The sequence below is a fragment of the Suricata suricatta genome, chromosome 8 (assembly GCF_006229205.1).
Source record: "Suricata suricatta isolate VVHF042 chromosome 8, meerkat_22Aug2017_6uvM2_HiC, whole genome shotgun sequence".
In the NCBI taxonomy this organism is placed as follows: Eukaryota; Metazoa; Chordata; class Mammalia; order Carnivora; family Herpestidae; genus Suricata; species Suricata suricatta.
The window spans coordinates 20,640,276-20,662,622 of record NC_043707.1 but is presented as its reverse complement, the minus strand read 5'-3'; the positions used below and the strand labels follow the sequence as shown (position 1 = coordinate 20,662,622).

At 49.8% G+C, this 22,347-nt stretch overlaps 2 long non-coding RNA genes across 4 annotated transcripts; one reads left to right on the top strand and one right to left on the bottom strand.

The window, feature by feature from the left end:
- The first annotated feature begins 769 nt into the window (after positions 1-769).
- Positions 770-21,747, top strand: LOC115299290. 3 transcript variants are annotated; one of them, XR_003912094.1, is made up of 5 exons: positions 770-855; positions 15,994-16,175; positions 16,536-16,777; positions 19,895-20,085; positions 21,449-21,747. It is a non-coding gene; the product is annotated as an uncharacterized LOC115299290 (long non-coding RNA). The 3 variants fall into 3 exon arrangements; XR_003912092.1 differs by lacking the exons at positions 770-855; positions 15,994-16,175 and adding an exon at positions 15,659-15,938; XR_003912093.1 differs by lacking the exon at positions 770-855 and having other exon boundaries at positions 15,948-16,175.
- Positions 8,992-15,537, bottom strand: LOC115299291. Its single transcript, XR_003912095.1, has 2 exons — positions 15,222-15,537; positions 8,992-9,178 (listed from the first exon to the last, which is right to left on the bottom strand). It is a non-coding gene; the product is annotated as an uncharacterized LOC115299291 (long non-coding RNA).
- Positions 21,748-22,347: the final 600 nt, after the last annotated feature.

The window sequence follows — 22,347 nt, the reverse complement described above, 5'->3', positions numbered from 1 at the left end:
TCCATTCCCTTACCACGGCCCACGCTGATGTAATTTAGCCTGTTCCTCACCTCATGTCACTCTCCCCACCATTTGCTCTGTTGGAGCCACGCTGACCTGATGTACCTCCATACTCCCCTCCCTGTGGACAGCCCCTGGGCCTTTGCACGTCTGCTCTTTGGGCCTGGGATGCTCCTAGCCCCACTCTGCCCAGCTACCTCTCATTCTTTAGCTCTCAGACGAAATGTCCCTACCTCCCCTGTTTACCTCATGCAAAGGGGGTGTCTTCCCCGCCATCCATCTGGCTATTTCAACAGTGGGTTTTGATCGTAGTTATATGTCTGTTTCATTACGTTTTGTTTGGCTCCCCCATTGGGTATAAGCCTCGCGGGCACACAGATGGTAACTTCACCTTCCAGTCTCTAGTGACATTTGTGGAATGAACGGAATGAATGGATGGAATGAATAAATGATTGGATGAACAGATACCCCGGGCACCGGTTCTATGCCAGCTGCTTTCACAGATTTCAAATATGTCATTTATACAGCCCTCTGAGGTGGTTATAACTGGACTACATTTCCCAGGTTTGTTTTTTTCTTTTTCTTTTTTTTTTTTTTGCAATTAGCTGTTCTGGCCAATAAGTGTGGGCAGAGGTAAAGTAGGCCACTTCCGGCTTGGGCTCACCAAATTTCACATGCGACTCCTGTTCTCTTTCTTCTGTGTCTGCCAGTGATTGCAGAGGGTCCGGTGGTGGATTCTGAAGCCCTGGGTGACAGCTGGGTCGCAAGATGGGAGAAGCCCGGGTCCCCGAAAGACCGAGGGGTGCACGGTCTCCACGACACCCCGGCCCCTCTAGAGCTTTGCGGGGGCAGGAGGTAGGCTCTATGGCGTGGAGCAATTCCCAGGCTTATTTGTTACAACCGCTAGCCTCACCTTAATTAATACATCAATGCGTCATGTGGAGGGGGCTGGTGAGCAACACTGAGGTTGAAGCTTTTGCTGACAAGGCTTTGTTTAAACCCGGGGTGGAGGTGGGGGTGGGGCACGGTGCGCACACCTCTGTCGTAGCACATTGCGCTACATGCAAGAGTCCCAGGGTATGCGTCTTGTCCTCACTAGGCTGTGAGCTCCCCCAGCAGAGTGCCTGAGTCCTGTGCGTCTCATCTCCCAGCACCCAGGAGACCTCAGGGACAGTGTGCTGAATTTACCAGTTAGCGAGCTGGTCGCCTGCACCCCTCATTGCCTCTCTGTCCCTGAGGGCCTGAGAAAATCCAACTTGAATGTTACAGAACCCCAAAGAGGGTGACAGAGAGGCAGGAGGGAGCAGAATCGGCAGGACCCGGGGCTGCTAAGTTCGGCTGTGGCTCTTGGGAGTGAATCCTGGTGCCTTCCAGGGGCTGGAGACGGGGTGAAGGGGGGCCACCTTCTCTAAACCCCTAAGGCGACCCCGCCAAACCTCACTGCCCACTGCCCCTCCTACAGTAGGAAAGAAATATTCCAGAGGCTTCCCTCCCACCCGCCCCAGCCCGCAGCCTGTGTGTCCACATCACTCAGTATTTTTAGCTTCACCACCTGGCACCTGTGGTCGCTGTCTGCCCAGTCTGGCGGGGTCCCCTCTCCGGGCCTTAAAGGGCCAGCACCCACTAGCTGGAAAGGAGACCGGCTCTGCAAACACAGGCCACCACATCCCCAGGGCAGGGCCCGGGAGTGTGTATTTTCTAACCATCCACTCCGATGACTCTGGTACCCTATGTCCTCCTGTCATCATTCATTCAACAAGCATTTGGAGCCCCCACTATGAAAAGAACGCTTCTCTCTGGAAGCCATTGCTCCGGGGCTCAACTGTGGGCAGATCAAGTCTCCTGCTTAGGGCTTCCCCATTGCTCACTCCACCACCTCCGGATTAAGTCCTCGGCTCAGCAGTCAAGGCTCCTTGTGATCTGCTCCCCCCTTGACCCAGCAAGCCTCTCTCCCCCCTTCCCCAGACAACTTCTTTCTCATACCTGAGCGCCTGTGGTTCCCACTGCCCGTGATGCCCTTTCCTCAACATCACTCAGCACCTGGGGAGGGGGGGGACCCGTAGAGAAGACAGGCCTGGCAGGGTCTCCTGGGGCCCCAGCAGGCAGCAGTGGTCCGTCTTCCCGTCTGATGCCCTGAGCACAGTTCACCCACCCTCATCAGGGCGCCCTTCATTCTGTCAAGCTGATCCGTGTGTCGTCTGTCTCTTCCAGCAGGCTGTGACCTGTGGAGGCTGGGGCTGAATGACAGCCACAGCGGGGAGTATCTCCCCACTCCACAGATGAGGAGACAGAGGCCCACAGAGGGAAAATTACAGGCTGGGAGGTCCAACAGAGAAATTCAGGGAGGAGCCTGGTCCTGGCTGCAGGAGCCCACACCCTCACCCTCCTGGAAGGGGCCCGGAAGGGGCAGCTGGGTCAGCCCTCAGCCTGCCTTTCTCCCCACCCAGGGTACTGCTGACTCAGGCAGCGATGGAGGCGTGGGCGGGCTGGTCCGGAGCAAAGGTGACCCCTGTGTCCCCTGCAGACTTTCCGTCCATTCCCAGAGTCTGTGGTCACAGCTTGGGTAATGCACTTGGCTGGAGGCTGGGTTTCCCTGGAGGTGGGGGCGGGGAATGCTGGCAGAAGGGCCAATGGCCCCTGGGGCGTGAACCTTCAGCGGGGCATCGTGCACAACCCTCCTACATAGTCCATCGAACTTACACCCACTCCCACAAGCGTGTACAATCACACACACACACCCCCAAATGCCCAATCACACAGCCACACAAACCTTCGTTCTCACACCCTCACCTCTCTCTCCCTTTTCTACACACACACACACACACACACACACACACACACACACTCAAGCATCTACACACGCAGACATTTTCACTTAGTAATTCAACCAAGACTGAACATTATTAGGTGTCAGTGCAGTGCCAGGAGGAAAGGTGGCTTTCAGCTCAGGGTGGGGCAGGGGCTTCCTGGAGGGCTTCCTAGAGGGCTTCCTGGAGGAGGAGGCATTGCCTCTGTGTCCTGAAGGAGGGAGACCTGGGGGAAAGGGAAGTCTGGGCAGTGGCCCTGGGGGGTGACTCTAGGGGAGCAGAGCACAATGAGGTGGGTGCGGTCTGCCCGATCACACAGGCCTCCACCCTGACTGCATCCCGTGGGAGTGAGGAGCCACGGAGAGCTCTGAGCAGGGGGTCGTGCCCACAGCGGGAGAGGACAGGAAAGTCACTGACTGAGGAGTCAGGGCAAGAGAGCCAGAGCGGAAGGCGTGGTGAGGACCAGGTGAAGACCTGACAGTCTGACTCAGGGAGGTGGGCAGAGAGTGGTAAGCCGTGGACAGACAGAGAGTTCAGAGCAGGTCTGCCGGGTCCGTGCCCCCGCCCTGCCCACCCCCCGGGCACTGACCTCTGCAGTGGGACCTCCTCCAGCAGCTCCTCCTCCTCCTCCTTGTGGAAGCACACGAAGCAAAAGGCCGGCACATCCTCTGCCCCACAGCCCAGGGGCCAGGCGGGAGGCAGCTCCAGGACAGGGCAGGGGTGGCTGCTGGTAGCCTCGGCAGCATCGTCCCCAGCCTGGGCAGGGGTGCCCGAGCCACAGCGCTCCAGGGTCAGCAGCCTGTTGGCCTCGGGGCCCCTCGCCTGCCCACCTGCCACCTGTGTCTTTTCACTCAGGTTACCCGTCGCCTCGGTGGGTGGGTGAGCCCGGGGCTCCGCAGATGGCCACGCCTGTCCTGACCCACAGGGCCGGGCCTTGCCAAGTGCCTTCTGGCTGGCCGCCTGCACTCAGAGGTCACTTGCTGGGAGACAAAAGTCCATCAGGGCCCCTTGCTGCCCCTTGGGGAGCCCACGGCCCCCTGGGTGCCCACCCTGCTGCTGACTGTCAGAGTCGGGACCGGGAGGGCAGGCTCTCAGGTGCCCTGTCCATCTGTTCATCTGTCTGTCCAGACGCCTGCTCCTCCCTGTCCAGACGGCAGCAGAGGTGGTTTCCCTAAGAAAGTTTGTTCTCCCCTCCTGGGGTGGGTGGTGTGGGTGGCCTCCAGGACCGAGGATCGGGACCCGCAGCTCCGAGGTGGGCGAAGACCAGGTGAGGCAGGCAAGGCGCCCACGCCGTCCCTGAGAAAAGTTCTGGCCCTCGGAGTCCTGGCTCTGGCCCCGGAGCTCGCTCCCTCCGCTGCCTGCTCCCTGCTCCCTCCGACTCCACTGGCTGCTCGGGCAGACCGCTTGGCTGTGGGTATTAATAGCTCCACATTCACGCTGAGAAGCCTGGAGGTTAACTCCTTCCCTGCCAGAGCCAGGGCGGGCGCGCCTCGGGGAAAGGCGGCGCCTCGGGGCGTCCCCACCGAGCCTGGCTTGTCTCTCGGCAGGACCCTCAGGACCCTCCGTTGCCACTTCCTGCCCATGTGTCTTTGTGTCTCTGTCAGCATGTCTGGGCCACCTGCACCCTCCAGACGCACCTCCAGGGAGCCGGGTGGGACTGGGGGCCCAGGACAGGACCCCTGGGATGGACAGGGCTCTGAGCGCCAGGGAGTATCTGCCGGACTCCTCCGCCCACCCGCCGACCCCACCCCTCAACCCACTGGATCCACCTGCCCCCGTTCCCTGAACAGCCACCACCTCTGACTTTTGGTCCAGTTCTCTGACTGGCTTCCGGGGGGACGCCCCCTCCCCACCCCCAGTTGAAATGCATGCAGCTCCCACTGGAAGGATTACATGTAGCCATACGTCCTATAGAGGAGTGTGGAAATCAGGTGGGAGGAGGAGGATCTGGGTAGAATTTGCTTGCTTGGAAAATGTTTTAGGGGCGCCTGGGTGGCTCCATCGGTTTCTGACTTCGGCTCAGGTCATGATCTCACAGGTGGTGAGTTCCAGCCCCGAGTGTGGCTCTGTGCTGACAGCTCAGAGCCTGGAGCCTGGTTTGGTTTCCGGGTCTCCCTCTATCCCTCCCCCTCCCCCACTCATGCTCTATCTTTCCCCAAAATAAATAAACATTAAAAAAAAGAAAAATGTTTTAAGCATCTATGTGCCACTGTGCTGGGTGCCAGGCACCCAGCAACGAAGAAGGCAGACACTATTCCTGCCTTGGTGGGGGCTTGGATATCCCAGTGGGAGGCCAGCGGGCCACAGCTCGTCTACACGGTGCGGTGCGGGTGTGTGGATTGGAACAAGGAGGTGTAGCCCTCTAGCCTCAGCGCGGATTGTCGGTCACGGGCTGGGTTTCAGCCCCGCTCACCTTCTCTGCAACTTACAACACTCACAACCATTCACAGTGGCCCTGGAAACACCAATAAACAGAGGAAAAATAAATCCATGTGAACGGTGCTATGAAATAGGGAGATGTGAGAGAGGCTGAAGACGGGGAGGTGGTTTGATAGGGTGTTCAGGGAAGACCTCCAGGGGGAGGTGACATTGGAGCTTGGAGCTGTGACCAGCTGGAGGAAGAGGCAGCTAGGAGATCTGGAGGGAGACCACGCAGCAGGTGCAAGGGCCCAGAGGCAGGAACTGTCTGGCACATTTGAGGAAGAGAGGGAGGGGTGGAGGAGAAGGTCTTTGGGCTGGGTCTTAAGGAGTGAGCAGAGTTTCTCCAGGGTCCTCGGGAGCAGAGGGAGCAGAGGATAGGTAAGGGCAGATGCCGTGCGAGGCAGGCGGACGGAGGTGCGGTCAGAGATGCAGCAGGGATTCATTGCAGAGCTGCCTCTCCCAGGGCTCTGAGGATGGACAGTGGGAGGAGGACGGAAGCAGGAACTTGGGTCAGCTGAGGGGCTGAGGAGGTGGACGGGGGCGAAGAAGCTTGGAAAGAAACATCTATATTTGTTGAACTGAATTCCACTGGCTGGAAGGACAGATCTGTACTTTCTTGGCTGAGAAAACGTGGGGGCTGGGGACACGGCCCCCACACATAGTTGTTTAGGCTGCGCGCACTGCACAGGGCATCCTGGCACATGGTGAGTGGGGGCTGATATCCAGCCCTACCCCTGCTCTGCCAAGCTTTGCATCTTTAGCCCTGTGACAGCACGGGGTATGGGGGGAAGGTCACCTTTTGTGAATTGCTCAGCATGAAGAGTGTCTTCTTTTTTTAGTTTTTTAAAATTTATTTCTTCTTGAAAGAGAGGGAGAGCAAGTGAACAAGCAAGTATATAAGCAGGGGAGGGGCAGAGAGAGAGAGAGGGAGAGAGAATCCCAAGCAAGCTCCATACAGTTAGTGCAGAGCCCGATGTGGGGCTCGAACACACGAACTGTGAGATCATAACCAGGGCCGAAGTCAATAGCTGGAAGCTTATTTAACTCTCTGAGCCACCTAGGTGGCCTTGAACAGTGACTACTTAACAGCCGTCCACCTAGAGGGGTATTTTTTTGGAATTGGTCTATCCAGAGAGTGACTTATTTCTAATTTGCACAAATGTGCCCCTTAGGCTGGGCTGGGAGGATGGCCTAGAGGCCCCAGGCTCTAGTGTGGGCTCTGCTCCAGTCCTGTTGTATGTTTTGGGTCAGTCACTGTCCCTGTCTGGGACCATAGACCTATAGATTTAGCTAGAAGTCAGCCAACCCCGACACTCCACAGAGAAGAGAATGAGCCTAGAAACAGGCGGACTCCCTGGGGGTCACCCAGTGGCACCCGGCAGAGCTGTGCACCTTGACTCTCATCTCAGTGCTCAGTGTTTGCCTGGGTTGTTTGCCATGGACACTCAGTCTTGTAGGGAAGAGAGGAAATGAGTCGGGGCAGGAGAAAGAGTGGAGATTCAGGGAGGAGGAGGGGGAGAGGAGGACAGGCTAGGCCAGCCTAAGGCTCCCTGCGGTGGGAGTCAGAAGGGGTCAGGGTGTCCCAAGCCTCTAGGTGCCCCTTCCCCCCTCCCCTAGGCCCCATGGGTTGTCATTTGTGGATGTTAATTATTCATGATGCTGGTGCTTTGCCTGGTTTTAATGCACTCGGATGGCGTGCTCTAGCTAATGGGGAAAGTCAATAGGTTTTAATTCTCAGTGGCTGTGAAGCTGTCTGTCTCCTGTTTGGGTGACTGGGCCTGGCTCTTGGGCTGGGGGTGGGGTTGGAGGGTCACACCAAGTTTGTAGGGGTCCGAGATCCTACCTTTCCCTCTTTCTCGGCTTCTGATTCTGCCCCGGGAAGGAAAGATTAGGGACAGCAGGCAGCTCCGAACTCTGTCCCAAGCATCGTGGAGGGTCTGAGCCCTTAAATCTCAATGATTTGCTCCTGCTGCAAAAGGGATGGTCCATATGCCGGACCTATGGGCCAGAGGGACGCCAACAGAGCAGCCCCGCGAGTTTGTGGGTGCTGGAGTCAGGCCTTCAGCCCTTGGCCTTTGTGTTTGTAGCTTGGGGCGCCTTCCCCTGCCCAGGATTCAGGATCAGCAGCCCCCCCATCATCCTCCTGGGCTCAGGCCAGGCTTACAGACCTGCCTCAGGCATGGGGTGAAGCTGGTCCAGGCCTTGCATTCTTGAAGAGACTTCTTTTTTTTCTTCCCCGAAGAGACCTCTGATATCATTTCTACGTGCAGTTATATATTCCGGCATGACCACTTCCTTGACAGGACTGAGGACCAGGAACATTCAAGGGACATTAAGAGCATGGCTCGGTGTCCCATCTCAGACCACATCCTCCCCACAGCATCCCATGGGGTGCCCTGAGTCAATATCTTTTATGAATCCTGTAATTATCTCGTGAACGGAACAACTGTATTGCACCCTACTTGTGTGCGTGTTAAAAGCATTAATTAGGCGAGGATAAACATTTAAGATACCCCTCGCTCCTCATGAGGTTGTTTTTGGCATGTCTTAATGTTTCCAGAACATGATGGAGCTCCAGAGAAAGGAACCCAGGCCTTTTCCTGGGGACCCAGGACCCACGCCTGGCTAATTGGAAATGGTTGAATCACCAGCAAGGCCTGTCTCCTGGGTTCCTGGCTGAGTGCCGTGGCCCACCGCAACCCAGGGGCCGGGGTGCAGAGAAGGGCGACTGCCAGGCCTCACCCATCCTGTCCACCCAGGCCCCAGCCAAGCCCCAGAGGACGTCCCCTGACATCCCCTTATTTTCTGTTTAGGACTCAGGTATGCAGAAGACACAGTTAATCCACCTCTTTGGTTCATGACACGTTGTTGTTCTTGGTCCCTCCTGGCTTTTATTCGTCTCTCTATGCCCTTTCACCCCCTTGGATGGTTGGCAGGCAAATGCTGCTAGGGTTTACTCCACATGCCCACCTTTGTGGGCTCTTGGGAGAATTATATGAGTCAGAGTGTATAAAATGCCTGGCAATGGTAACTGGCACTTAAATCCCATCTCCTGGGCTGGGTCTCTCTCCCGGGCTCTCTGAAGCTTGGAGAAAACACCTTCACATTTGGCATACTGAGCATGACTGGTGTTTTTCAAAGCCCTTCATTCAAGATCTGAATGATCACTCAGATGAACCTCAGAGTCTGGTGGAGAAGCAAATCTGGGCCCAAGTAGCTCTGATTTTGATTTCAAATTCAGTAGTGACTGGGTGCATACTCTGGGCCAGGCCATGCACTGGACGGTTCCTGTGAGAGCCCGGAGAGGAAAGATCCCACCCAAGGGGGTAGGAGATGGCCCTTTTCTGTCTCTCTCTTAGTTACAGTATACTAAGCCACTGTAATGAAGTGGGGCTACATTGCAGCGGCTCAAAAAAGTCTTCTGAGTCAATTAGGAGCAAATACCAAAGTTCAAGTTTGCTGTGAGGAAAGGGGCTTATAACCAACTTAGTTCAAAGAGGCCTTTCCCTGCGATAGGGAAGAGAATGGTTAGATACTCATTGTTTGACACAAGAAAATAGAATGTCTGGTTCTGGATCATTAGCACCACTGGCCGACAGCTGAGTGGAAGGGAAGCTCACTTCCCAGAAGAGGTCTTACTTGAATTAAAGTTTATATGAATGTTGTTTAAGCATTCTGTCGAAAATGCCAGGGTCTTCCCAGAAGGAGCATGTGAATTATGTCACATGGGAAATGTTTTGTATCAATCCAAGTCTGGTCCAAGTTTATCATGAGGTGGAAATTTATTTCTCTTCAGATAACAGTTAGAGGTAGGTGGTCCTCATGGCTGAAACTGGCTTATGAGCACAGTATTCACATTTTAGTGCTCAAGAGGGAGGAAAGATGCAGTGATGCAGAGGTGGCATTCTTCACTTCCACTCATATTCTAAGCAAGTGTTTAGTCCACCAGCCTGAAAGGAGATGGGAAGTTCAGTCTCTATCAGCACAGCAATACATATAGCTAAAAACTAGGGCAGGAGTGAAGTATAACTAAAAGGAATAAGGAAAACTAGGATACAATTAGTAGTCTTGAAGCCCTAATTTATAGCCAAGGAACTAAACACTCCTCTCTGCTTCCTGCCACAAACTGTTTGCCCATCCATTTCTTGGTCTTTTTAATTGAGGAAGTACATGGAATAATTCATCTATATTGGACCAGGAGAACAGAAGCTCCAAGATTTAAAGTATATGGCAGGTTTGAATCTATTAAGAAGACATTTTTAGTTTTGTCAGGAGAGTTTGAGAATGCATTAATGGATGTGAAATGAAAAATAAAGCAATTATTAACTCCAGGGAAAACAAAAAGTTGACAATAAGGGAAATGTAATCATAGTATACTGTATGGCTGAGGTGTGAATATTATCTACTGAGGCATAATAATATAAATACTAAAACATTATTTTAACCAAAACATTATATAAGTGTATTGGGAGGATGAAGACAGGATGCATGTGTGTGGGAGAGGCTGGGGTGAGGATGTAGGAGAACTAAATTTTCATTTTCTATACTAGGAAGTAAGATCAAAAACAAAAAAAAATAGGTGTGTTAGCATGCTATTTAGAATCTTGCCATTTAAAGAGTGATCCATGGACCAGCAGCATCAGCATTACCTGCGAACTTGTTAGAAATGCAAAATCTTGGAACCCACCCCAGACCTGCTGAATCAGAACCTGTATTTAACAAGATCCCAGGTGATTCACATGCTCCTTGAAGTTTGAGAAGCCCTGACTTAGAAAGAGAATAGCAAACAGAAGGAAGAGCCAAAGAGTTGAATTTGTTGCCTTTAGGAACAGACCCACAGGACAAAGGGTTGGGGTAGGGGACTGCTAATTTTTTACATAAGCCCTGCAGCTTTTTTTTTTTTTTTTTTGAGTTTTAAATAATGTGGAAGATCTACCATGCTGAAAAGAAGCAAATCATGCTCATGATTTTAAATCCCAACAATACAGGGGCACCTGGGTGGCTCAGTTGGCTAAATGTATAGCTCTTAATCATGATCTCGTGGTTTGTGAGATCGAGCTCCGCCAGTGAACAGTCTGCTTGTGATTCTCTCTCTCCCTCTGCCCGTCTCCCCCTTGTTCACTCGTTCGAAATAAATAAACTTAAAAAAAGAAATAAAATACCAACAATACAAAATGGAAGGCAAAGTCCTCCTCCTACTAGAGACCCCCAAGCTCCCCTTTTGCTTTGTCAATCATTTCTATAGTATACATTCAGAATTTTTCTCTGCATATCCACCCAATGTGATTATCCTGTTTATTTTTTATGGATAAGAGCACATGCAATGCACGCTTTTGTGTCTTGCTATTTTTACTCAACAATATCTTGGAGATGGTTCCAAATAAGTGCATGTAGATTTGCTTACGTCATTTATAGGTTGGTTTTATAGGCTATCACAGGATGCCTAGTATTGTAATTTACTTAACTGTTCCCCTACTGATGGGAAATTAGGTTGTTTCCAGGTTTCCTCTGTTCCAAGCAATGCTGTAATAAGCTTTTCATAACCGCATTACGGTGTAGAGCTAAGGGCACAAGCCCTGGGCATAGCACGCCTGGGACTAGAACCCCAAAGCGACTATTAAGGCCAGTTATTTTCTCTCCATGTGCCTCAGTCTCTGTGAAATGGGGATAAGAACAATACTTTCTTTGAAGGTGGTTGGGAGGACTTTGTTCAGTGGACGTTTGTTGAGCATCTATTAGACGGCAGGCACGGCTTTAGACCCGAAGGATACAGTAATGAGTAAAACGTAAAATTCCCTGCCTGTGTGGAGATTATATCCTAGTGGGGGAGACAAATAATAAGCAAGAGAAATTAACAGAACATATGATGATGAGTGCTAAGGAAGTGAAACAAGAAAGAGGGATGGAGTGGGTGGTTTGCAATTTTAGTTAAGGCAGTCATAGATGGTCTCACTGATAAAGTGACACTTGAGTGACAGAATCTTGAAGGAGATGAGTGGTGAGTCATGTTATTACTGGAGGGAACACACTCTAGGCAAAGGAGCAGGGGTGGGGGACTCACTCCTTCCCAAGATGGCTGCTGGCAATGGGAAGGGCCCCGTGCCTTCTGCGCATGAGCCTTAAGTCCGTCCGTGGGGAGTCATACACAGTAGAGCACCTCCCCTGTGTACAGCCGCCCTGCCAACAGGTGCCAATGAGAGAGCTGCTCCCAGATGACTCTGCGTTATGCTGGAGCTGCCCAAAGAACAGCACCACTGAAGAAGCCCGGTGGTCTCAGAGAGGCCCGGGATTCCCAGCCCCGCAGAGTCGATCCCTGGCACCAGCGGCCTTTGCCTTGAGACCGCAGTCCTTCTCCCAGAGTGGTATGTGGCTGGGAGGAGGAATCAGGGAGCCGGGGCTGGGAATGCTCTCTCTCAGTGAGTCCACCTAGGTGGGCTGAGCTTTGCAAAGACAAGGTTCACAGGCTGGGTGAGCCGTGTAGATCTCAGTGAGGCAGGTCTTACGTCTAGGACAGCAGCCCCTTTAGGCCTTGTTGATCTATCCTCCTGAACCCAAGCAAGATTAGTTCTAGAATTTCTCTGTGGCCAGTTTTGGGAAGGCAATCTGATTGGGAGAGGAAGAGGAGCTTGGAGGCAGCGATGGAGGGCAGGGGCGTTGTTGAACTTTGAAGACACTTATTGGGGATGTCTTGTCTGATGAAGTGGCAGGAGGGCTAAAGGCCCTCAAGCCACCCCTTGGCATCGCCATGGTCCTAGGGTCCTAGCAGTAGGGGCAGGAAGGTCCTCCTCATGCTCCAGCCTCAAAATCTATCTTTAGCATCGCCTATGTGTAGAGTCTATGCAGAGTGCTGACCCAGAAGAAAAATGGCTTGTGGAGTCCTGTCCTCATCATTGCAGAGCCGGTGCAAAGAGGTAGATTTGAGCTTAATATCTGGCACGAGGACATTGCAAATTAGTGAGGAAAAGATGGGCTACTCTTTTCTTTGAACAAGGTACAAATCCAGATCCTCACTCACTGGATATCTAACTCTTTAACGCATAGGAAACACTGAACAGATGAAAAGTTTCAAACTTAGGGGCACCTGGGTGGCTCAGTTGGTTGAGCATCCGACTTGGGCTCAGGTCATGATCTCACAGTTCGTGGGTTCGAGCCCTGCATCAGGCTCTGTGGGGACAGCTCAGAGCCTGGACCCTGCTTCAGATTCTGTGTGTTCTTCTCTCTCTGCCCCTCCCCTGCTCATGCTCTGTCTCTCTTGGTCTTTCAAAAATAAATAAATGTTAAAAAAATAGAAGAAAAGCTTCAAACTTAAAAAGTAAAACTATAAATGAAGTAGGAGAAAATAGAAGTGGATTAAAAAAACAATCCTAATGGGAAAATGTCCTGGTCCCCAAGCTGGGTCGCCACATATGGGGCATGAGGCACAGGGGATGGAGGAGGGGAGGCCAACCTCACAGAAGTCAGCTTTTCAAAACAGAGGGAGGGAGGCTCAGTCGACACGCTGAATGTTATGAGGGGTCAAGATACATGAGGACTTAGAAAAAGTCCACTGGATTGAATGCCGGGGACAATCTTACTACTGGTTAATCTCAGCGTTGGCACTGCTGGCATTTGGGCTGGATAATTCTGTGTCGTGGGGGTTGTCCCGTGCCCTGGAGGACATTCGGCTGCATTCCTGGCCTTTACACACTAGATGCTGTTAGCACCCCACCCCCAGGCTGTGACAACCCAAATTGCTTCCAACGTAGCCTGACGTCCCCTGGAGGGCAAAATCACACCCCGGGTGGGAACTCCTGCCTTGGTGGTGTTTTGGGTAGGCGTGCAAATGGAGGCAGTGACATTAGATAGTTGTTTCTAGAAGTTTGCTCGCGGAAAAGAGAAAGAAGAGAAACAGGATAGTGCCTGGAGAGAACAAAGGAGAACATTTGGAAAATGTATAACTAGTGATTCAGTGTCAAGCTTTTGGAGTTTTTGGGCCATGCTTTCGAGAAGTAGGTTCTTGGTATGGTTTTGATGGTCTTTGGTATGGCATCTCCCTATTATGAGTGAACTTGGCATCTCTTCACAGGTTTGGGGAAATTTTTCTTTAGAGACTATCTTATTTATGTTTGTAATCCATTTTTCTATTGGTTCATTGGCCTTTATATTGTTGATTTTAAAAGCTGCGTGTATTAGACAGAAGAACCCTTCATTTATGTATTTTTTTAAGTTTATTTATTTATTTGGAGAGAGAGCATGCAAGCAGGGGAAGGGGCAGAGAGACAGGGAGAGAGACAGGGAGTGACAGAGATTCCCAAGCAGGCTCTGTGCTGACAGGTGCCCCAGAAGAGCCCTTCATTTGCATTTTGAGCTACAAATATTTTTCCCTAGCTTGTCATTTTTCTTTAGACTCTAGGGAGGTAAATGAGACATAGGCACTTATGTACATTTCGGGGGAGGGTTACGAATTTGTACAATTCTTGTGACTGACAATTTTCCATTTTCTATCAAAATTACTGGTGCATTTCTCCTTGACTTGGCAATCTCACTTGTGGGAATTTATGCTATAGAGCTATTTGGCATGGATAAAAATGTGTGCATGTGCAGGGGGAGGGTTGGTTGATCATTTTTGCTTTTTTTCTCATGAAACTGGAAATAACCTAACAGGGCACAGATTAAATAAACTATGGTACAGGCATAAATGGAATTTTTTGCTGCTATAAAAAAAATGAAGTGGGGCACCTGGGTGGCTCAGTCAGTCCAAAGTTTGACTCTTGGTTTCGGCTCAGGTCATGATCTCATGGTTCGTGAGTTCAAGCCCCACGTCAGGCTCTGCACTTTTGTGCAGAGCTTGCTTGGGATTTCTCCCTTCCTCTCTCTCTCTGCCCCTCCCTGGTTTGCTCTCTCTCTCTTTCAAAAAATAAGTAAACATTAAAAAATTGTTTTAAATAGAATAAAGTTTCTAAGTGCTGTAATGGAAAGATATACCGTTAAGTGGTGGGGGAGGGGGGAAAGGCAGCGGAAGGAAGTGCATATTTAGTGTGCTATCTTTTGTGTAAGACTTAGGGAAAATGGGAAATATGAAAGTATCTCTGTATTTGCTTATATTTGCATAATAAACGCTGGGGAAAACAGAAAAATGTGGTTCTGCAAGGGGGTTGGGGCATGAGGACAATGGGGAACAGGGATGACAAATGTAACTTCATTTTTGTTTTTAGAGGGTTTTTTTTTTTTTTTGAGGAACTAATGAAGGGGTGCCTGAGTGTATCAGTCGGTTAAGCAATTGATGTCGGCTCAGGTCATGATCTCACAGTTCATGAGTTTGAGCCCCGTGTCTGGCTCTGCGCTGACAGCTCAGAGTCTGGAGCCTGCCTTAGATTCTGTGTGTCCCTCTCTATCTGCCCTCTCCCAAAAATAAATAAAGGCTAAAATTAAAAAAAAAAGAAAAGGGGGGCGCCTGGGTGGCTCAGTTGGTTAAACGTCGGCCTTCAGCTCAGGTCATGATCTCACAGTTCGTGGGTTCCAGACCCATATCAGGCTCTGTGCTGACAGCTGGCTCAGAGCCTGGAGCCTGTTTCGGATTCTGTGCCTCTCTCTCTCTCTGACCCTCCCCTACTCGCACTGTCTCTCTGTTTCTCAAAAATTAAAAAAATAAATTAAAAAAATAAAAAAAATAATAAAAATTTAAAAAAGGAAAAGAGTTGAATATATAGAAGAGAGAAATTTTCAAGAACGTGGGAGAAGGGGGCTCCTGGGTGGCTCAGTTGGTGGGGCGTTGACACTTGATTTCAGCTCAGGTCACGATCCCACCCTTGTAGGATTGAGCCTCACGTCCCACTGCTTGGGTTTCTCTCTCTCTCTCTCTCAAAATAAATTAAATAAAAAACAAAACAAAAAAAAAGAAGCTGGGAGAGGGTGGGATTCAAGGTCTAGGTACAAGGGTAAGAATCTGCCTCGATTTCTCCCTCTGTAAACTGAGCGTTCTCAAGCTAGCCATGAAAGGCACCTAGTACTGACCTTTGTCAGATGTTAACTCTCGTGCCTTCTCTGAGGCCCAGGGCAGGCTGGACGCAGGGTGGGCTGCGTCCTCAGCTTCTTCAAGTGCACAGTGGGTGGACAACCAGTGGTCAGCGGAGGGCCCGAGCCAATCCTGGCCTCCTGGAGGGAGAGAGAGAGGGAAGCCCGGAGCGAGGCTGTGGGCCTGCGGCCAACACTTTGCCAGTCTGCCCACACCCTTCTCCAGCCTCGCCGAGCCCACGATGGGGACAGATTGGCCCTAAATTTAGCTGAGAAGCAGCCCCAGAGGGAGCTTTCGAGAAGCAACATGCACAACACTGGCCTCCAGCCTGTCAAGCCCCTTGCCTCACAAAAGAGGAAACTGAGTCACAGAAAGGGCAGAGCTGCATCACAAGGTAGGGCTGGCTCCTGCGAGCAAATGTGAGTCTGAGCCAAGTGGTGTCCCCTTCCCACAGTGCACGTGTTTGAGTCCTGACCCCGCACCTCTGAGTGTGACTGTATCTGGCGTGGGGTCTGTAAAGTGGGGAGGGAGGTAAACTGAGGTCATTGAGGGTGAACCCCAATCCAATATGATCGGTGTCCTTAGAAGAAGAGGAGATTGGGACACCGAGACACACAGGGGGAAGTCCGTGTGAAGACGGAGAGAAGATGGCCATCTGAGCACTGAGGATGGAGGCCTCCCAACACGCTACTCTTGGACTTACATCCTTCAGATTCGTGAGAAAATATATTTTGTTCTTTAAGCCACTCAGCCTACGGCACTTTGTTACAGCGGCCAGAGCAGACTGATAGAGTGCGTCTCCTGTTCAGGCCAGGGCACAGAGACCCCTGCTCCACTTCCTCGCCCGCCTTCTGTTTTCAAGGTCACCTCTTGCACCAAGATGGCTGCTGGTGCTGCCCACGCTGGGCAGGAACAAGGAAGAAGGGACCAAAAGCGGGTCCCTTCCTTGGAAGGTGACTTGTAAGTCCCCCAGAGCAGTTTCGCGAACACCTTTCTGGCCACCATGTGGTCACGTGTCTCACCTGGCTGCAGGGCAGTCTGGGAAATGTGTTCAGCGAGAAAAAAGGGTTTATTCCTAAGGAACAAGGGGAGGGTGGGGGCCGGGGGAGGCCACCAGCCGCCATCTCTGTCACAGACTATGGCTTCAGTCCATGTACTCGAGGGTGCATGAGTAGCCATCTTTACGTTCTTCATAGTTCACTGACTTTATGGCATGCGTACCTTCCCGTGTGAATGTGTCTAGTTCCTGGGTGGCTTTTGAGGTGCCCCACTATGGTGGGCACTGACTGTCCTGAGCTCCTCTGTCTATGCAGGTGTGCCCAAGACGTCAGTTCTTAGCCATCCACCCCGACCATCGGCTCCCACAGGCCACCTGCTTTCTGTCTGTGCAGCTCCCTTGGCCTCTTCTCGACCAACATCAAGGCTCGGGGATCCTCCCGCTGCTCTCATGCCTGCTGGGAACCAAGGCACTCTGGAAAGCATCCTTTCCATCTGCGCCTGGGCTTCGTGAACCTCACTTTGGAGCCTTGTTGCCTTCCCCACAGGAGGACAGGAGGTAGGGTTCAGGGCCTGCCTTCCAGAGATTTCCTAAACTCTTTTTTCATACCTCTCTTCCTTCTCCCTAGAGCCCCGGGGGAATATTCCTTATCTGAAGGTGGCAAGCCCTACCTTTGGTTTTTATGTTTCTCCAGGAAGGATGGCAGGTATTGGGACACAAAAGCCAGACTCATGGCCCTCTCACATTCCTCTCTTGAGGTGACAAGCAGGGCTTGAAGGCAGGGAAGAAAAAAAACAAACTATCAGGAAGTTGTGGGGAGCTTGGCTGGCTAAGTCCGTAAAGCATGTGACTCTTGATCTTAGGGTCATGAGTTCGAGCCTCGCATCAGAGATAGAGATTACTAAAAAAAAAAAAAACTAAACTAAAAACTAAAAAAGAAAACATTAGGTTAATGTCCTGAAAGTATTATCCTATCGTATTTACAGTAAATTTTCCTGTGGTTAACACTATTTGGCCTTCCTCACTCCTTTCCTTCTGCTGCCACTGTAGTCTAGAAAAGTGAAATGTTTTCTTTCCTGGCCTCTCTCGCAGCTTAGGGAAGCTGTATTTCTCAAGTCTGGTCGATAAGATGCGGGCAAATGGCTGCCAGAGGTTTATAGGAAGGCTTTTCCTTTATACCCCAAATAAATGGGGGGACGGGTATGGCTGGCACATTCTCTTTCCCTCTACTTCTTACTTTGAATGTGAACACAAGGCCTGGGGCTGCAGCAGCCATCTTGCCACCATGAGGGCAAAGCTAAGAGAATCATAAAGATGCCATTACACCATTGAGCAGCTGAGTCTACACAGTGTCATTTATTTATTATTAAGCAACCCCCCCAAAAACAAAAAACCCATAAAAACAAACAAACAAAAAACCAACATGAAAGAAAGAAAAAAGTCCTCCTTTTTAAGACTTTGTTGGGCACCTGGGTGGCTCAGTTGGTTGAGCGTCGGACCTCGGCTCAGGTCATGATCTCACGGTTTGTGGGTTCAGGCCCCGCCTGTGCTGACAGCTCAGAGCCTGGAGCCTGCTTTGGATTCTGGATCTCCCTCTCTCTCTCTCTCTCTGCCTCTCCCCTGCTCATGCTCTGTCTCTCTCTCTCTCAAATATGGGTAATAAAACATTAAAAATTAAAAAAAGACTTTGTTACTCATTGCTAAAAGCATTTCTAATGCACACACTATCACTTTATTTAAATTAGCACAAGTGGATTCATGTTATTGTCACACACTGTGGCTAAACAGTGACAGTCGCTTGAATTCTGGACCACATGGATGCAAGACAGTTCCTAACCTCCCTCCTTCCTGCTCAGGCCAGGCTTAGGCACCAGTTCTGTCCTGGTGGTTCCCATGCCAGGCTCTGTCTGCTAAAGGGATAAGATAATGCTGCCCAGGGGTCCTAACCAGAACATCTTGATCCTTCAAGCAGGCTAGAGGATGGAGAGAGTCCACTAGCTATTGTCAACCTTGGGACCTCCCACATCTCTTTGGCCCCCTTTTGGTGAACAGAGGCCTCTATTCACTAAATGCTTGAAGGACATTGAGACCTGTCTACTAAAGGTCTTCTACAGTGCGAGTCATGATATATTGGGCAGGTTCCTGACTGCTCCAAAGGGAGGTGCCAGGCCGAGGTCTCGCTTTATGTGGGGAGAAGTCCCTTTGCCAGTCTCTCCCTTCTACATCCTCCCTCACCAGAGGTCACCAATGCCTGGAAATAGACAAGTGACGGTGCAGATATGTACCATTCAGGACTTCAAATTCGATTCCACCCAGCTCAAAAGTGGTGGTTCCAGTGAAGCTAACCTAGAGTAAATTGTAGGACCCTTTCCAGAATAATTCAGGAAGAAAATCATTCTTTACTTTAGACTTATTCTTGAGAGGATAAGAGTCTGGTACAGCCGGAGTCCACTGCTGGGGAGAGCTTAGCCAAGAGCAAAGGATATAAAGTAGGACAAAGTGAATTCAAGTTCCAAGGACCTGCCAGGAGTCCCTGGATCAAGCTATGCCTGAAGGCCACTGACACTCAGACTTTTAATATATATGAATGAGAATATATACTTGTTTTGTTAAAGCCAATTTGAATTGCTTTTCTCTTATATAAACTAAAACAGTCTTGAGAATTTCAGACCATGACAAATCTCATGGCAGGTGAGCAGCTAGGCTGAGACCTAAATCCCAAATTGCTTGCTGTCAGATACGGTGCAACGTGCTGATGGACCAGAGCCTGACTCCAAAATGTCCCCAGGAGAATATGTGTGCACATAGCTTCTCTTGATGTTTGAGCTCTGCCTTGTCTCTGAGGATTTCCCAGACTATTGGGTTCAACCCAAAGTGCATTTCTCCACTCTCCACGTTTGTCTGTGCAGTGCATTTGGCACGGGAGTGTGTGCCGTTTCATTCTGTTATTGTCCTGATCTGGTCTTGAAATCTTGGCAAACTTGGGCTGCCCTCTTTTGGGCTTTTCTCTTTTGATGTGAACTCCTCCAGGCCAAGGACTGGCTCTCATTGATTTCCTTTTCTTGCACAGCTTGGGGCTCTGCACACAGATGGCACTTTTGGGGGACAATGGAAGGAACACTGGCTTCAAATCCTGGCTCTGCCACTTACTAGCTGGGTGACCTTCAGCAAGTCGCTTAATTATTCTGAGCCTTAGGAGGGTTATTGTGGAGACTATACACTATCACGTGTCATTCATTTGTTTGTTCATTCAGTAACTATTTACTGAGTGGAAACTCTGTATAAGCATGAAGCTAGGAGCCGAAAATACAATGTAAAGTGTAATAGTCAAGATGTAGTTTGGTTGGAGAGGTTCCTGGACATTTCAGTCAGTTGAGCATCTGACTCTTGATCTCAACTCACGTCTTCATCTTGGGGTTGTGGGTTCAAGCCCCATGTTGGGCTCTGTTCTGGACATGAAGCTCACTTAAAAAGAAAAAAAAAGGTAAAAAAAAGTATACTCTGGTTGGTCGTGAGCAGTAGTATCAAACTCTGTTTCTTTTTTCATTCTGACAAACAGACCTACTTTTTTAGCTGCCTTTGCAGTTGCGTGGGGCCATATGACCAAGTTTTGGCCACTGGAATTTGAGGGAGAAGTGATGTGATAGATGATCTTTCCCCAAATCTTTCTCCTAGAGCACTTCCGGGGGAATCCTCCATATTCTCTGTTTGCCAGAAGATGCAGAAGATCCGATGACTCCATGGACCTGAAGGGGTGCTGAGAGCCAAGATCAAAAGGACTAGGACCCTGGATGACTTGCCAACATTCTGTAACTGTGACATGAACAAGAAAGAAACTCTACTGTGTTAAGCTACTGAGATTTTAGGTTGTTACTGCTAAATAGAGTACCTTGACATCAACTGTGGCCAACTAAAGCAAAAGTGAATTTCTTGGAAGGAAATGGGCTGTTCATGGGGTCTTCAGGAGCCCTAGAAGTGGGCAGCTCCAGAGGCTAGGGAAGGAGGGTGTGTCACATAGAGTTCCACGCATCCAGAACAACAGTTCAAACATTTCTGTCTTTTTGTCCCAATATTCAAATTCCTGGGGGGGGGGTCCATTTAGCCTGGTTTGGGCCATATGCTCCTTCCCTTGGCTAGAGGAGAGAAAATCTTTGATTTCAGTCCCTACTCAGTGTATTTAATGAGAGGATGGAAATCTCAGATAGGAGTTGAGGGGGCGATGGATGTTGGGCAAGATGAAAACAAGCACTCCCTGAAATGAACACACTTCCCTCCCTCTTTGTGCTCCAGCCAAGGGGAGGCCTGGACCAATCAGGTCTTCCCACAGCACAGCACAATGACTGGGGTGGCCTCCATGATGGACAAGTACAGGCCACCCAGACCTGGGCTGAGAGGTCAAGGAGAGCTTCCCAGAGGAAGTGACACTTGATCTGGGGTTTGAAGTGTGATAGAAATCTGCTATGTAAAGGGAGAGGGGGTGGCAAAGGAGGGAACATACGTAATGGCTAGGAGGTACCATGGAGAGCTGAATTTCTCTTTTCTTCCTCTTCACCAAACACAAGGGACTTGGAATCAGGGAAAATGTCCTCCTTGATTTTCAGTCATGTCTAAGATATGGAAAAAGGGGTGTAAAATCAACATGATTTACAGGTGATACAGTTTTTTGTTTGTTTGTTTGTTTTTAAGTCAGCTTTATGTTCAACATGGGACTTGAACTCACAACCCTGAGATCAAAGTTTGCATGCTCTACGGACTGACCAACCCAGGGTCCCCTCAGATGATACAGTCTTATGCCTGGAAAACCTAAGTGAATCTGTTGGAAGAATCAAAACAAAATAAAACAAAACAAACAAAACAATAAAAATATTCACTTAGTTGGCTGGGTCCAACATTTAACTAAAGAAATCAATAGCTTCTCTATTTATACTTATCACCAACCACTTAGAAGAGATAATGGAAGTGGTGACCCCATCTACAATGGCAACACAAAAGATAAAGGACCTAAAAATAAACTTAATAAGAAATGCATAAAATCTATTTGAAGGAGGGGCAGCCAGCCATCTCGGTCCATAGAGCATGCAACTCTTGATCTCCAGGTTGTAAGTTTGAGCCCCATGTTGGGCGTGGAGATTAACTTTAAAAAATCTATATGAAGGAAATTGTTAAGTGCTATTGAATGATACGGGAGAAGACTGAATTTCATTCTTTCTTCTTTTATTTTTTCCCTAGGCTTTATCTGGAGTGCCTAAGCAGCTACCCAGTTCCTTTTCCTGGTCTCCTTGTGTCTTCTATGCTGATGGGAACCCTTGGGCTTGCTGTCTTCTTGCTGTCACCCTACTGGAACATGGCGCTGCTCCTGCTGTCCTGGCCAGTTCTGGGCACATCTTTTGTTTCATGCATCAGGTTCTGGCAACAGCTCTGTCCTCTTTCTGGGAATGAAGTCACCTTACTCAGTGCCTGGTTTGGGATTGGGTTCAACTACCTTAAACAATAGCTTGGGTTCATGCCTCACACTGCACACCAATATAAACTTTATGTTGATCAATAATTTACCCATATTCTTATTTTTTGTGGGTTTTTTTGCTTTTTTTTAAAAGAATGTTTATTTATATATGAGAGTGAGAGAGAGACAGAGTGCAAGAGCCAGAGAGGCAGAGAGAGAGGGAGACACAAATTCCGAAGCTGAGCTGTGAGCACAGAGCCCGACGTGGAGCTCGAACCCACCAACTATGAGATCACGACCTGAGCTGAAGTTGGATGCTTAACCAACTGAGCCACCCAGGTGCCCCTTACCTATATTTTTGAATTAAAGATAGAAAAGTACTTGAAGAAAGCATGGGTAAATTCCTTTAAATATTGGCATAGGAGCATCCTTATAAGTAGGACTCAAAATCAGAAGGGTAAAAGATCGATTAATTCAATGATAAAAAATAAATTAAGACTTCTTCGTGGAAGAGTGAAACCATAAGCAAAGTCAAAAGACAACAATCTGGGAAAATATTTTTGAGTAATATTGCAAAGGGTTAATCTCCCTGTTGCATAAAGAATTCCTAGAAACACAGCAAAAGAGCCCAGCAACTCAATGGCAAAGAGGGGCAAAGTACAAAAATGGCCAGTTCACAAAAAAC